Below are 15,404 nucleotides of genomic sequence, written 5' to 3' on the forward strand. Positions count from 1 at the left end.
TGTGTACCTACGTAACCAACACAACACCACAATGGTCTTGTAGTCGGAAGATCTGGATTAAAGTAGACATCTGCCACAGCGAGCCAGTGAGAAACAAAATCAACTTTCCTAACATTTATTGATGGTTTTACTCTGTGTCAAGCCTTATGCCAAACGTTTTTGATGCATAGTTGTTTAATCCTCATGAAAACCCTGTAAGGTATGAACTGTTATCACCATTATTATTTTGCCTATTTTTTCAGATGAGGAAATTTCAACATAAAGAAATTAAATAACTTGTCCAGGGTCACGTCACTAATAAGTGGTAGAGCTGGAACCATCCCAGGTCCTCTGGGCCTCGGTTTCCCATTTATAGAAAGTGGCTAGTGGCCGCTATCTCAGAGGGGGGGACCTCAAAACAAAGAGATCAGGAGGTTGAATATATGTGGAAAACTGTAAAGAGTGGACAAATATTACTGACAGAGGTGTGGTTTCCAGAGTCAAATGGACCCGGGTGTGAGTCAGTCTGCAATCGAAAAGTGGTCTTGAGAATGTGACTCTCTAAACCTCAGTTGAGGGTTGCCAGATTTAGCAAAATACAAACACAGAAAGTCGAGTTAAATTTGATTTTTAGATGAACAATGAATAATTTTTGGCATAAGTATGTTCCACACAATATCTGGGACATAATTATACTAAAAAAAAATTGTTCATTTGCAATTCAAATTTAACTGGGTAGCAACCTTTCCTCAGTTTTCTCATTTGAAAAGATGAATAAGATCAAAGTAACTAACTGCCTGGTACATCAGTGTCACCAGTCTTGTAAGTTGTCTCCAAATATCCGATCTCTTCTTCTCCCTTAGTAACAGAACACTGATTTTTAGCTGGGCAGATAGCCACCCAACTAAAGGATTACGTTTCCTAACCTCCCTTGTGGAAAGAAATGGCCATCTAAGTTCTGTCCAGTGAGGATGTGAGAGGGAGTGCAAAGTATAGGGAGTGGGGTTTCTAGAAACTTGTCCTGAAAATGAAATGATATGCTCATCCTTTAATTTCTTTTCCTAGATGTAATGACTGTAATTCTATTATGACAAATTCTGTCCTAGACCATAAGGATTAGCCACACACCTCCTAGGGTTGACAGACATAAGAGCTAGAAAGATTAGACGTTAATGACCATGGGCAGTGGGCCTCACCTTGACCGCATGTTAGAATCACCTGGGCACCATTGAAAACTCCCAGTGCCCCAAACAAGTAAACCAAAACTTCTGTGGGCATCTGTATTTTTAAAAGTTTTTTGATTAAATTTTTTAATTGGCACATTGTCATTGTACATACTGATGGGGTACAATGTGCTGTTTCAAGATATATCTACATTGGATCACGATCCAATCAAGGCAGTTAGTGTATCCATTACCTCATGCATTTATCATTTTTTTGTGGTGAGAACATTCAAATGCCACTCTTCTGGCTATTTTGTAATACACAAAATTTTGCTGTTAACCATTTAAAGCTCCGTAGGGTCACATTGAACAGCAGAGGTGAGAGTCTTCTTTAGTGTTTTCCAAATAATGTCCAATGAATGATAAGAATCACTATGCCCGTCCAGTGGAAATTATAGTATAGTAGGTTTAGGTTGGGGCCCAGGAATCTGGTTTTTGTTGTCATTGTTTAGTTTTTGAATCAAGCCTCCAGGGGATGTCTGTCTTCAGTCAGGTCTGGGAGACACTGTGTCTAGCTCTGCAGTCCCCAACCCCCAGGCTGTGGCCCGGTAGGGGTCCGTGGCCTGTTAGGAAACGTGCCACGCATCACCACCTGAACTCTGCACCCCCCCACCATGACAACCCACCCCCCACCCCCGGTCCATGGAAAAATTGTCTTCCATGAAACTGGTCCCTGATGCCAAAAAGGTTGGGGACCGCTAGCTAACTTACTGAGCATCAGAATAACCTTAGAGAGCTAGGTGGGATTTTTTTTGAGTTTTATTGAAGTATATTTTACATATCATAAAATTCACCCATTTCAAGTATACAATTCAATGATTTTTAGTGAGTTTACTGAGTGGCACCATTAATCAGTTTTAGAACATTTTCATCCCCCAGTAGACCCCTCCCGTCCATTTCCAGTTAGTTCCCCGTCCCACCCCCAGCTCCAGGCAGCTTCGGATCTACTTTCTGTCTTTACAAATTTGGCTTTTCTGGACACTGCATATAAATGGAATCGTACAATATGTGGTCTCATGTCTGGCTTCTTTCACTTAGCATGATGTTGAGATTCATTCATTACATAGCATGCACTGGGAGTTTGTTCCTTTTTTGCTAAGCAGTGTTTGGAGAGTTTGTTAAAACTCAAACCTACTCCTGGGCTCCACCCACCTAGAGATTCTTTTTCAGTGGAATTTGTAATTCTAACAAGCTCTCAGCTGATGCAGATATTGGTCCACAGAACGCACCTTGAGTAGAACTGCTCTAGAAGATGCCAAACCACAAACTGATTCATTGAACACACCTGTCTGCTTAGGTGCAGTTTCCCAATGAGTGACAGCATGTCACCATAAGGTGCCTTGGGCACATGGGCTCATCTTGAGAGGCTCATCGCCAGAAGTTTCCTTTTATTTTTACTTTGTCATCTACTGACAGAGGTGTCACTGCACACAGGTCCCTGCCAAAAAGCTTAGAAGCCATTTAGAAAAGTAAAGGAAATAAGGTCATCTATACTCAGGATCACTATAACTGGAAACAAACTGTTTCATTTCACTAATAATTGAAAAGACAAAAATTGAAATCATGTCAATATATCAAATTATTAATCATAATTTAAATATCAAATATTCAGTGTTGATGAGGCCATAGTAAAATAAGTGCCCCCATTTATGACTGGTGGAAGATTAAGTGGTAAAATCATTTTGAAGGATAACATAGCAATATTGTTGATGTTCAAAAGATCTTCAAAATATTCATGCCTCTTTCTCAAAGTTGTAGAACTTGTGGTATGGCATTGAGATTTGAACCCAGATAGTCTTACTCCAAAGTCTGAGCTATTAACCACTATGCCACATTTTTTCTTAAAGGAATTTACAATTTAGTTAGAGAAGAGTACGCACTTTTCTGCAGAGTAAATAAAGGAGCAAACATTTTTTAATGGAGGGAAGTGATAAAGATACAGTATAGATGTAGCATGTAACTTACCAGTCTTAAGGTTTTCATATTAGAAAATATATAATTGATCCTAACGCTTATAGGTTACCTTTCTGACAATGTGGTTCATAATAGATCACAGATATTTAGAGGTGTGTCGGTGAGTTTGGGTTCACATTTCTAATGAGTAGATCTTCTCTGGACTGGCTGGATTCGGTGACTCTCAGCAGAGCTTGTTCGTGTGATTTAGTTGTAAGGTTGTTGGGCACTGGTAGGTTGGCAGGAAGCTAGCTAGTCCCAGCTGGCCTCACCCACATGTCCAGTAGTTTGCTGGGTAGGAGCAACAGGGGTGACTGTGCCACATGTCTGTCACCATCTTGCCGGCTAGCTCAGGCCTCTGCACATGGCAGGGTAGCCCAGACCTATTCAAATATCTGCGGGTTTCAAGAGAAGCAAGAGAGGACATACCCTAGTGTGTAAGTTTTATGAAGAAGAATTTTTGGCTACCTTTATCATCCAGCACAGTTTGCCCTCTGCAAAACTGTTTACATTCCACTCATGTGCAACATGTGCTTGTCCTATCGTCAGACCTTCCAGAATATCACCAATGACAGCATCATGGTTAAAGTCTAGGATTCTATTTCTATAAATAAATCCTAAAGAAATAACTACAAATGCACGTACATATACCACACTGTTGGAGGCAGTGCTGTTTTTAATGTCAAAAATCTAACTGAAAACTTAAATGTTCAACACAGTGGAGAAAGGGGCTACACACACTTTGACGTACTCAGTATGTTACAGAGGCCAGGAGCACTGATTTGTGCTCTAATACACATGGGTTCCAGTCTCAGCTCTGCCAATTGCTGGCTGCTGCATGCCTGGGGGCAAATCACTTAATCTCTCTCTGCCTCAGTTTCCTCATCTGTAAAATGGAAATAACAACATAACCTACCTTGCAATGGTACAGCAATTCCTAAAAATATTAAATACAGAATTACCATATGATCTAGCACTTCCTTCTAAAAGCAGAGACTAGCCATAAGGTGGAAGCAACCCAAGCGTCCGCGGATAGATGAACAGATAAACAAACTGTGTTCTATTCATACAATGGAATACTATTCATCCTTGAAAAGGCAGGAAATTTGACACACGTTACAACATGGGTGAACCTTGAGGACATGATGCTAAGTGGACTGTCAGTCAAAAAAGGACAAATGTATAATTCCATTTATATGAGGCAACAGGATAGTCAAGTTCACAGAGATGGACAGTAGAGGGTTTGGGGAGGGGGAAGAGGAGATGTTGTCTAATAGGCACAGAGTTTCAGTTTGGGAAGTGGACAAACTCCTGGAGATGGCTGATGGTGATCATTGCACAACACTATGAATGTGATTAATGCCACTGAACTGTACACTTAAAAATGGTTAAAATGGTAAATTTTATGTTGTATATATTTTACCACAATAAAAAATGGGAAAAAATATTGCCTACTTATAAAGTCTCTGTGGGAAATAATGAGTTAATATATACAAAACATTAAGGTAGTGGCTGGTACACACAAAGCATGATGTGTTATCTGTTTGACAAAGATCCCACATATTTTCAAAGAATATTAACATGCAAAAACACTCATGAGAGAAAGTTAAATAAAAATGCAGAATACATTTTTCAAACTATGCATTACCAGTAAAATTCCAGTTTTCCTTAAAATATTTTTAAGATCCATGTATTTGTATGCACAGGAAAGAAAGAATGCCATCAAGTGCAACAAAGTGTTAGTTCTGAGTGATGAGATTTTAAGTGATGTTTATCTGGATGTATTTCTGATTTTCCAACATGGCCAAAGACCACACGTCATTTTTATGAGCATCACTCTTAATAATGCCTTCAGGTGTTTAAGGAGAGCTTTTATGGGCCCAATGTCCTGTTTACACTTCCTCATTAACTGGAGGTGCCTTTTGCTTTCCAGAAAAATAGACCACGCACATGCCATGTCCACATTCTGTTTATTCTCCCCTAAAACTTCATTTATGTGCCCAAGAAAGATCAGGGGTCTCTCTCATAAGACCTCAGAACGTTTGTTTCACATTCTGCATTCAGATGAATTTTGGCAAGCACCAGAGACAACGAGACTAGAACTTCAAGGAGTTCACTAGAACTGGAAGGAGACTTTCTTGCCTGACTTCATGCTGAGAACCTTCATGACACGCTTATGCTTTTGCCTCTGCCTAGTGGGATCCTATTCTTCAGCCTTTGTCAAAATACTTCCCTTTTTCAAGGCCCTAGTGGATTGCCCATCGTTCTGTAGCCTCTCCCAGTTTTGCAGGAGGAGAGAAGGTCCCCATCAACTGCCCACCTGGCTCTCTCTTGATGTCTCTCTCTCTAAAACTAAAATATGAGCTCCCTGAGAGCAGGGATGGTACTCAGCTCTGTAGCAGGAGCTCAACTAACAAATACTAGGTACAAAAGTATTTTGCTCGGTGTCACCTTGACTTTGACACATCCCTATGGTATCCACAAGCTCATATGTTAAATGAAGAGCCCATTCTTATCTACTCCGTATGGCTGATAAGAGAACATGAAAACCCACTGGATCATATGGGGCGAGGAACAGATAACAACAAAACCTCTTATTAAGAAAGTTCCAAAATTATCCCAAAGGATCATGATCATAATCATGAATGTGCCTGACTCCAACTTAGCGAGCTGGGCCCAAAACATTGCCCTGGTCATAGCTTTGATTTATATCGCTAGAAATGGAAATGTTTCAAATATATTCACCTGAATAATTGAGTTCATTGGGAGAAGAACAATTGAGCATTCAACTGTCGGGAGAGGAACAATTGAGTACACTTCATTGTTTGGGAGAGGACTGATTGAATGTTCCATTGCTTGAGACTAGAACAATTGGGCATGAAACAATCTGGAAGAGAAATAATTAGGCATTCCATTGTTGAGGAGAGGAACAATTTCATATCCCATTCCTTAGAATAGGAACATTTAAGGACAGAATTTCACCAATTTAGGACCCTATTCTACCTAAAAGTTAGTTTCCAAGTCATTTATTTATTTGAAATAGAGACCACATTTACCTAAAGAAATCATGTTTGTACTTATTTGTAGGATTCCAGAGTCATACCTTCATCCTCCTCAAAATTTATTAGATTTCCATCATATGTGAGGTAGAATGCTAGTTTCAATTTCATTTACATTATACCATCTACTCTAATATTGCACCAGTAAGGAAATGTGTTCCCCAATCCAGTTCTGCATGCCAAGAAGTTGCATTACTGTCTTCACTGCAAACACATGACCTCTTTCTCCACTTCCTGGTCAATGGCCTGACACAGGTGGACAGATTAGAGACTCCAGCCAGTTGTTTTAACTCTCAAACATTCTGCATGTAGTAAAATTGACTATGCTTATTGGCGTAAGAGAAAGTCACTCCTCAGGGAGTACCCAATAGAGTATTGACTCAAATGTTTTCTATCCAAAAGTCAGTGATAAATAAATCTAAGGTTAAATCTTAGAGTTCCATTGCTTTGTATATCTTATCTCCCAGGAGTAAGTGATACCATCTGCTTAGCTAGAGGAACATTTCAAAGCTTTCACTCTCTTCAAGCTGTTTGTCCCCATCTAGGAACTGAGATGAATCTCTGACAGTGACAATATCCTTCAACTATGATTTTAAATAAACCTTCCATCTTTCCACCTTTTCATTTTAATATCTATGGTAGATTGTTCACAAAACTGGCCACCATGGTTACCCTCCCTGTCATCGCACCCTTGGGTAGTCCCCACCCCACCAACTCTGAGCTTGGCTACATAACTTAATTGACCAACACAACAACAGAATATGCAATGCAAGCAGAGACTTGAAAAGTGCGTGTGCACTGGGGCTTGCTCTATCTATTCTTAAAACTCTGCTCTCACGTGAGGAAGCCTGGTCTAGTTTGCTGGATGATGAAAGACACTGCTGCCCTGACAGTCTGCCAACTGCCAGGTGTATGAGTGAGCTCATGACCATTTGGTCACCACTCAATCTGCCAGATGATAACAGACTCATGAGCAAGCCCAGCAGAGATCAGCCAGGATGACCCCAAACCAACAGAACGAGCCGACCACAGAATTATAAGCTGAACAAATGGTTGTTGTTTTAAGCCAGGATTATTACACAGCAAAATCTAACTGGTACAGAAATTGATACCTGAAAGTGGGTGGCTGCCACAACCAAAATCTAAAACAGGTGGCATTGGCTTTGGAACCAGTGGATGGAGCCTTGAAAAAAGCAAGGAAAATGTTAGTGAAGGCTAGAAAAAGGGTGAGTTGGCTGTTAGTGCAAACTGGAAGGTAGTGAGAAAACTGCAATGGAAATGTGGAAAAATATTGACCTGTGATATACGAGGTAGGACAATGAGCAATGCTGCCTTCTGTGGTAACTGTGATGAAAGCACACATACAACTTTTGGACCTTGGCAGAATTATTGCCAGGCATAATGTTGAAAGAATCAGTTGGTTTACTTAGGTGCCTGTGATAAGATATAGGACAAGAGATGGTGGATGGAGAAAGAATTGCTCAGTGGAATCAGAATTTACAAAAAAAAAAAAAAATACAGGAATGAGGATTTGGTGGATGGAAACATAAATGTGTTGCTCAGTCCCAGGCTCTTGAGTCAGTAAAAGATTCTCAAAGTAAGTAATGGCCTCAAGGGAAAGATAAATCAAGGGTATGGCTCTAAGAGACTTTGTAAAGATCTCTGAAATATTTAATATCTGCCTATCAGACAGTCTTAGCTAGAGAAAAGAGCTTGTAAGAATCTTAGGGCAATTGTCCCGGAGTAGAGAGAGGCTTTTGTGGAGTGGATTTATATTGGATACATAGAACACCCACAAAGTGTTAGGGGACTTACATCAATAAAACAGCCATCAGCTTTAACTGGATGGGACTGATACTGCTCAAATTGCAAAAAGACCTCTGGGCCCCCAACTTTATATAGGTACAAAGAAGGCAGAAAAAGCTACACAGTTGCCAACACACATGTCATTTCTTTTTTTTTTTTTTTTTTTTTTTGAGAAGCAAAGTTGTTGTAGGCTTTATTTTTTTTTTTTTTTTTTTTTTTTTTTTTTTTTTTTTTTTTATATATTTTTTTTATTTCAGCTCATCATGGGGGTACATAAGTTTAGGTTATATACATTTTCCATGTCCCACCCATCCCCCCGAGTCAGAGTCCCAAGCGCGTCCGTTCTCATTCTCCCGACAGTGCACCTGGCACTCATCATGTAGTCATACCTCCATCCCCTCCCCCCCCCCACCTCCCCGGGTCTGCACCTTCAAGCATGACCATTCCCCAGAGGGTGTGCAACGCACTCATCATGTAGGCATACACCCATCCCCTCCCCCCACCCCCCATCCCAGTCTGATATCCAATTGGTATCCTTCCCTGATGTACATTTAGGTGATGATCAGGGAAACCAGTTTTCTGGTGAGTACATGTGATGCTTGTTTTTCCATTCTTTGGATACTTCACTTAGTATAATGGGTTCCAGCTCTCTCCAGGAGAACCAAAGAGATGTCGTATCATTGTTATTTCTTATAGCTGAGTAGTACTCCATGGTATACATATACCACAGTTTACTAATCCATTCGTGGATTGATGGGCACTTGGGTTGTTTCCACATCCTTGCGATTGTAAATTGTGCTGCTATAAACATTCGGGTACAGGTGTTTTTGTTAAAGAATGACTTTTGTTCTTCTGGGTATATGCCCAATAATGGGATTGCTGGATCAAATGGTAGGTCTACTTGAATCTGTTTAAGGTATCTCCATATTGCTTTCCATAGGGGTTGCACTAGTTTGCATTCCCACCAGCAGTGTATGAGTGTTCCTGTCTCTCCGCATCCACGCCAACATGTGTTGTTTTGGGATTTTTTGATAAAGGCCATTCTCACCGGAGTTAAGTGGTATCTCATTGTGGTTTTGATTTGCATTTCCCTGATGATTAGGGATGTTGAGCATTTTTTGATATGTTTTTTGGCCATTCTTATGTCTTCTTTTGAAAAATTTCTATTCATGTCCTTTGCCCATTTTTTGATAGGATTGTTTGATTTTTTCCTGCTGATTTTCCTGAGTTCTAAATAGATTCTTGTTATCAGTCTTTTATCTGATGTGTAGTATGCGAAAATTTTTTCCCATTCTGTAGGCTGTCTGTTTATTTTCATGACTATTTCTTTGGCTGTGCAGAAGCTTTTTAATTTAATCAGGTCCCAGTCGTTTATTTTTGTTGTTGCTGCGATTGCCTTAGGGGTTTTCTTCATAAATTCTTTGCCTAGACCAATGTCTGTAAGAGTCTTTCCTACATTTTCTTCTAGAATTCTAATTGTTTCCCATTTAAGGTTTAAATCTGTTATCCACCGTGATTTAATTTTTGTGAGAGGTGAAATCTGTGGGTCCTGTTTCAGTCTTCTACATGTGGCTATCCAGTTTTCCCAGCACCATTTATTGAATAGGGACTCTTGTCCCCAGAGTATGTTTTTGTCTATTTTGTCAAAGATTAGATAGTTATATGAGGATGATTTTATATTTGGGTTTTCTGTTCTGTTCCACTGGTCTGTGTCCCTGCCCTTGTGCCAATACCAAGCAGTTTTAAGAACCACAGCTTTGTAGTATAGTTTGAAGTCTGGCAAATCAATACCTCCCATTTTGTTTTTATTGCTTAAGATTGCTTTTGCTATACGGGGTCTTCTCTGATTCCATACAAAGTGTATAATTATTTTTTCTAAATCTGTGAAAAATGATGTTGGTATTTTAATAGGAATTGCATTGAATCTATAGATTACTTTGGGTAGTATAGACATTTTAACGATGTTAATTCTTCCAATCCATGAGCATGGTATGGATTTCCACTTATTTACGTGTTCTGCAATTTCCTTCCTTAGCGTTTCATAGTTCTCTTTATAGAGGTCCTTTACCTCTTTAGTTAAATATATTCCTAGATATTTTATTTTCTTTGTTGCTATTTTGAAAGGTATTGAGTCCTTAATTTGGTTCTCCGATTGAATGGTATTGGCATATATGAATGCCTCTGATTTGTGTGTATTGACTTTGTAACCTGAGACATTACTGAATTCGTTAATTAATTCCAGGAGTCTCTTGGTTGAGTCCTTGGGGTTTTCCAGATACAACATCATGTCATCAGCAAAGAGTGAGAGTTTGATCTCTTCTGTCCCTATTTGGACACCTTTGATTCTGCTCTCTTGTCTGATAGCTCTCGCAAGGACTTCCAATACTATGTTGAAAAGTAATGGGGACAGTGGGCAGCCTTGTCTGGTTCCAGTTCTGAGTGGGAATGCTTTCAGTTTTTCCCCATTCAGTATGATGTTGGCTGTGGGTTTGTCATATATGGCTTGTATTATTTTTAGGTAGGTCCCATTTATGCCTATGTTGTTAAGTGTTTTTATCATAAAAGGGTGTTGAATTTTGTCAAATGCTTTTTCTGCATCTATTGAGAGGATCATATGGTCTTTATTTTTGCTTCTATTTACGTGGTTAATTACATTTATAGATTTTCGTATGTTAAACCACCCCTGCATCTCTGGGATGAAGCCTACTTGGTCATGATGAATTATTTTTTTAATCAGCACTTGGATACGATTTGCTAGGATTTTATTGAGGATTTTTGCGTCTACGTTCATGAGAGAAATTGGTCTGTAGTTTTCTTTTTTTGTTGCATCCTTTCCTGGTTTTGGTATTAATGTAATATTGGCGTGGTAGAATGTGTTGGGGAGAATTCCATCCTTCTCAATATTGAAGAATAGTTTATGTAGGATGGGCACCAGTTCATCTTTGTATGTATGGTAAAATTCAGGTGTGAACCCATCTGGACCAGGGCTTTTCTTTTTGGGAAGGTTTTTTATTGCTGTTTCAATTTCAGTTGTTGATATTGGTCTATTCAGGAATTCTATTTCTTCCTGATTGAGCTTGGGAAGGCTGTGTGATTCTAAAAATTTGTCCATTTCCTCCTCATTCTCCAATTTGTGTGCATAAAGATTTTTGTAATATTCATAGATAATGTCACGTATCTCTGTGGCTTCGGTTGTGATTTCTCCTTTCATGTTCCTGATGGAAGTTATTAAAGATTTTTCTTTTCTGCTCTTGGTTAGTCTAGCCAGTGGTGTGTCTATTTTATTTATCTTTTCAAAGAACCAACTTTTTGTTTTATTAATTTCCCTTATAGTATTTTTGTTGTCTTTTTCATTTAATTCTGATTTGATCTTAATAATTTCTCGCCTTCTGCTGGGTTTGGGGTCAGTCTGTTCTTCTTTCTCCAGCTCTTTGAGTCTATTCATTAAGTTGTCTAGTTGTAAATTGTCTGTCTTTTTGAAATAGGCATTTATGGAAATGAATTTTCCTCTCAGGACTGCTTTAGCTGCATCCCATAGATTTTGATAAGTTGTGTCACCTTTGTCATTTAATTCAAAGAATGTTTTGATTTCTGACTTAATTTCTTCCTTTACAAAATTGTTATTCAGGAGAAGGTTGTTTAGCTTCCATGACTTTGCGTAGGAATGAGAGTTCCTGTTAAGGTTCATTATTATTTTTATTCCATTGTGATCTGAGAAGATGCAGGGTATGATTTCTATTTTTTTAATTTTTTTAAGACTTGCTTTATGACCTAGGATATGGTCAATCTTAGAGAATGTCCCGTGAGCTGATGAGAAGAATGTATATTCAGTGGTTTTCGGGTAGAATGTCCTGTAGATGTCAGTCAGGCCCATTTGTTCTAGCATTCTGTTTAAGTCTACTATGTCTTTACTTATTTTCTGCTTGGAGGATCTGTCCTGTGCTGTCAGTGGGGTATTAAAATCTCCAACTATTAAAGTGTTGTTGCCTATGATTTGATTTAGATCGAGTAGGATTTGCTTTATGAATCTGGGTGCACCTAGATTGGGTGCATATATATTAAGTATGGTTATGTCTTCTTGTTGAATTGTGCCTTTCACCAGTATGTAGTAACCGTCTTTGTCTTTTATTACTTTTGTTGGTTTGAAGACTAAGTTATTGGAAATTAAAACTGCCACACCAGCTTTCTTTTGGCTACCATTTGCTTGAAATATCAGGTTCCATCCTTTTATTTTCAGTCTAAATGCATCTTTGCCGGTTAAGTGAGTTTCCTGAAGGCAGCAGACACTTGGTTTGTGTTTTTTTATCCATTGGCCCAGTCTATGTCTCTTGAGTGGGGAATTCAGGCCATTGACATTTAGTGAGAGAACTGATAATTGGGATAGATTTCTGTTTATCTTATTGGGTAGAACTTCATTGCTATGTTTTCTCTCTTGAGCCATTGTGGTGGCTAGAATTTGATCTTTAGCTCTTGGGTGGTTTTACATTCGTGGGTCTTTGTTGTGATGATCCATGTGTAACTCTCTTTTGAGTACTTCTTGGAGGGGTGGCCTTGTCTTGGTGAATTCCCTCAGTCCTTGTTTATCTGAGAATGTCTTAATTTCTCCTTCATATAGAAAGCTTAGCTTAGCTGGGTACAAGATTCTAGGCTGGGCATTATTCTGTTTCAGAAGAGTGAGAATGGGGCCCCAACTTCTTCTTGCTTGTAAAGTTTCAGTTGAGAAATCTGGCGTAATTCTAATGGGCCTCCCTTTGTATGTTACTTGTTTCTTTCTCCTTACAGCTCGAAGAAGGGTCTCTTTAGTGGATATTTTGGTCAGTCTGACGACTACGTGGCGTGGTGTTTTCCTATTTGCTATGAATCTACCAGGGGTTCTTTGAGCTTCTTGAACCTGTATATCTAAAGTTTTAGCAAGGCCTGGGAAATTTTCTTCTATTATGTCTTCAAATAGTTTATCCAGCCCTTGCTTATTATCTTCTTCACCTTCAGGGATGCCTATAACTCTCACGTTAGGTTTCTTCACGTAATCCCACATTTCTTGAAGACTCTGGTCTTTTTTCTTATTTCTTTGCTCTATCTCTGTGACTGTCTTATTTAATTGGAAAGAGTTATCTTCGATTTCTGAGATTCTGTCTTCTATTTGATCTACCCTGTTCTTGAGACTTTCCACTGTGTTTTGTAGCTCCCTGAATAAATCCCTCATTTCTAGGAGTTCAGTTTGGTTTTTTTTCAATACGTCTATTTCTTTAGTGAATTTTTCTTCCAAATCCTGGAATTTTTTTGCGGTTTCTTTGCGGTGGATATCAATTTTTTCTTGTATATCATTCAGCTTATTCATAACCCAAGACTGAAATTCTTCTGGTAACATATTGGTATTCTGAAACTGGCTTGTGCCAATTGGAGGAGAGTTGGTATTTCTCTTTGGGGGCGAGGTTTCCGTTTGGTTTTTTGTGCTCCCCATATTTTTCCGCTGAGCCCTTCCCATCTGGCTCTATCGTTAGATCTTTTCTCACAGCTTTAGTCTAGTTAACAGCACGTCTTGTACTCTGTTCTTAGGCTATGGAACAGTCTAGGAATGTTGCTTCCTTTATCTATAGGGGGAGACTGTTGTGTGCTGTTTAGAGTTTCTTTTTTCTATCTCAGTTGGGGGACTGCTTCTGATGGGTCCACCCCCAGAGGGTTGGCTTGACCTAAGACCAGTTTGGCAAGTTAAATCATTGTGTTGCGGACTTTCAGTTAGTAGGCAGGATTCACACGATTTGCAAGCAGAAAGCCTCTTCTCCCTCTCTCTTTTTTTTTTTTTTTTCCCTCCCCCTGGCTTTTTGGTTCTTCCTCTGGATGTGTGGTTTCTGTCTCCTTCAGCAGGAAAGACACTGGCTCGGCGGAGGAGGCAGTGCCCTCACTCCCTCAGTGCCCCAGCTGCTGCAGCTCCCACGGGCAAAGGTCTACACTGTCCCAGTGTTCCCAAGGTCCGGGCTCCACGCTCTTGCGTTTAGGGAAGCACTCAGTGTTCACACCTGGGAAGGGGACCTGGAGAGGGTCTATGGATCAGGGGATGGAGCCTCCTGAGGAGTCGCCTGGCACCCTATGGCTCTGCAGCAATTAGACCTTGGCCCGCACAATTGTTCCTGCCCACCCGCAGATCACTGGCACTGGGGGGTAATTTTCAGGGTCCGATAGGAATCACAGCTGGGGGTCTGGAGCACTCAGGAGTTTACAGTAGCTCCTGGGCTGGAGGGACACCGGAAAGAAGAAAAGAAAAAGAAAGGAAAAAAGAAAAGAAAAAAAAAAAAAAAGGAGAGAAACAATATGAATAACAAGAAGAAGAAAGAGAAAACAAGAAAGAAAAGAGAAAGAAAGAAAGAAAGAAAGAGAGAGATAAAAAGAAAAAAAAGAAAAAAAAAAAATCCCACTTTAATATTTCAGGCTCGGGGCCCCTCGCCTCGGTGCAGGTCCGCGTCTGTCCCTTTAAGAGATAGGGCTCCGGCACCGCGGAGGCCTGCCAGAGTTCAAGGTCCTTTCCGCTTAGCTGTGGGAACCGAGATGGCCACCGCGCGTCTGTCGGTCGCAGGCGCCAGGGGAAAGCGTTCAGAGCTCGGCAGGCGCCAGGGCCCACAGCGGCTCCCCAGCCGGAGAGCTGCCGTACGGGAAGAGGAAAGCAAAAATGTCCCGCTTTAATATTTCACGCTCGCGGCCCCTCGCCTCGGTGCCGGTCCGCGTCTGTCCCTTTAAGAGATAGGGTACTGGCACCGCAGAGGCCTGCCAGAGTCCAAGGTCCTTTCCGCTTAGCTGTGGGAACCAAGATGGCGACCACGCGAGAGCGTTCAGAGCTCGGCAGGCGCCAGGGCCCGCAGCGGCTCCCCAGCCGGAGAGCTGCCGTACGGGAAAGAAAAAAAAAAAAAAAAAAAAAAGCAAAAATGTCCCGCTTTAATATTTCACGCTCGCGGCCCCTCGCCTCGGTGCAGGTCCGCGTCTGTCCCTGTCAGAGATAGGGCACCACGGAGACCCGCCCGAGTCCAAGCTCTCTCCCGCCTATGTCACCTGTCCTCGGAGCTCCACGTCTCCCGCGGTGATTCTGCACCAATTTCAGCCAGATCCCTGACCGAGTGGATGTGGGGGTCAGTGGGGAGATCAAGCCGCTCTGCTGTGGGGCCGAACCCGCCCCACTCGCCGGTGAGGCAGGCACGGCCGTCCCGCACTCCGCTGTCTGTTTTCCGTCCCGCACTCTCCAAATTATCTCGGTCTGATTTCTCACTCGCCTCTGTTTTTTCCTGTTCCCCGTGTCCCACGGTGATTCTCCGTGGGTTCACACCGCCGTTCCTGTGGAGAAGCAATCCTCTAGCGTTGTGGCAGGTGGAGATCCACGCCTTCCTCTCTGGGAGCA

Source organism: Lemur catta, chromosome 6 (assembly GCF_020740605.2).
Source record: "Lemur catta isolate mLemCat1 chromosome 6, mLemCat1.pri, whole genome shotgun sequence".
Classification (NCBI taxonomy): Eukaryota; Metazoa; Chordata; class Mammalia; order Primates; family Lemuridae; genus Lemur; species Lemur catta.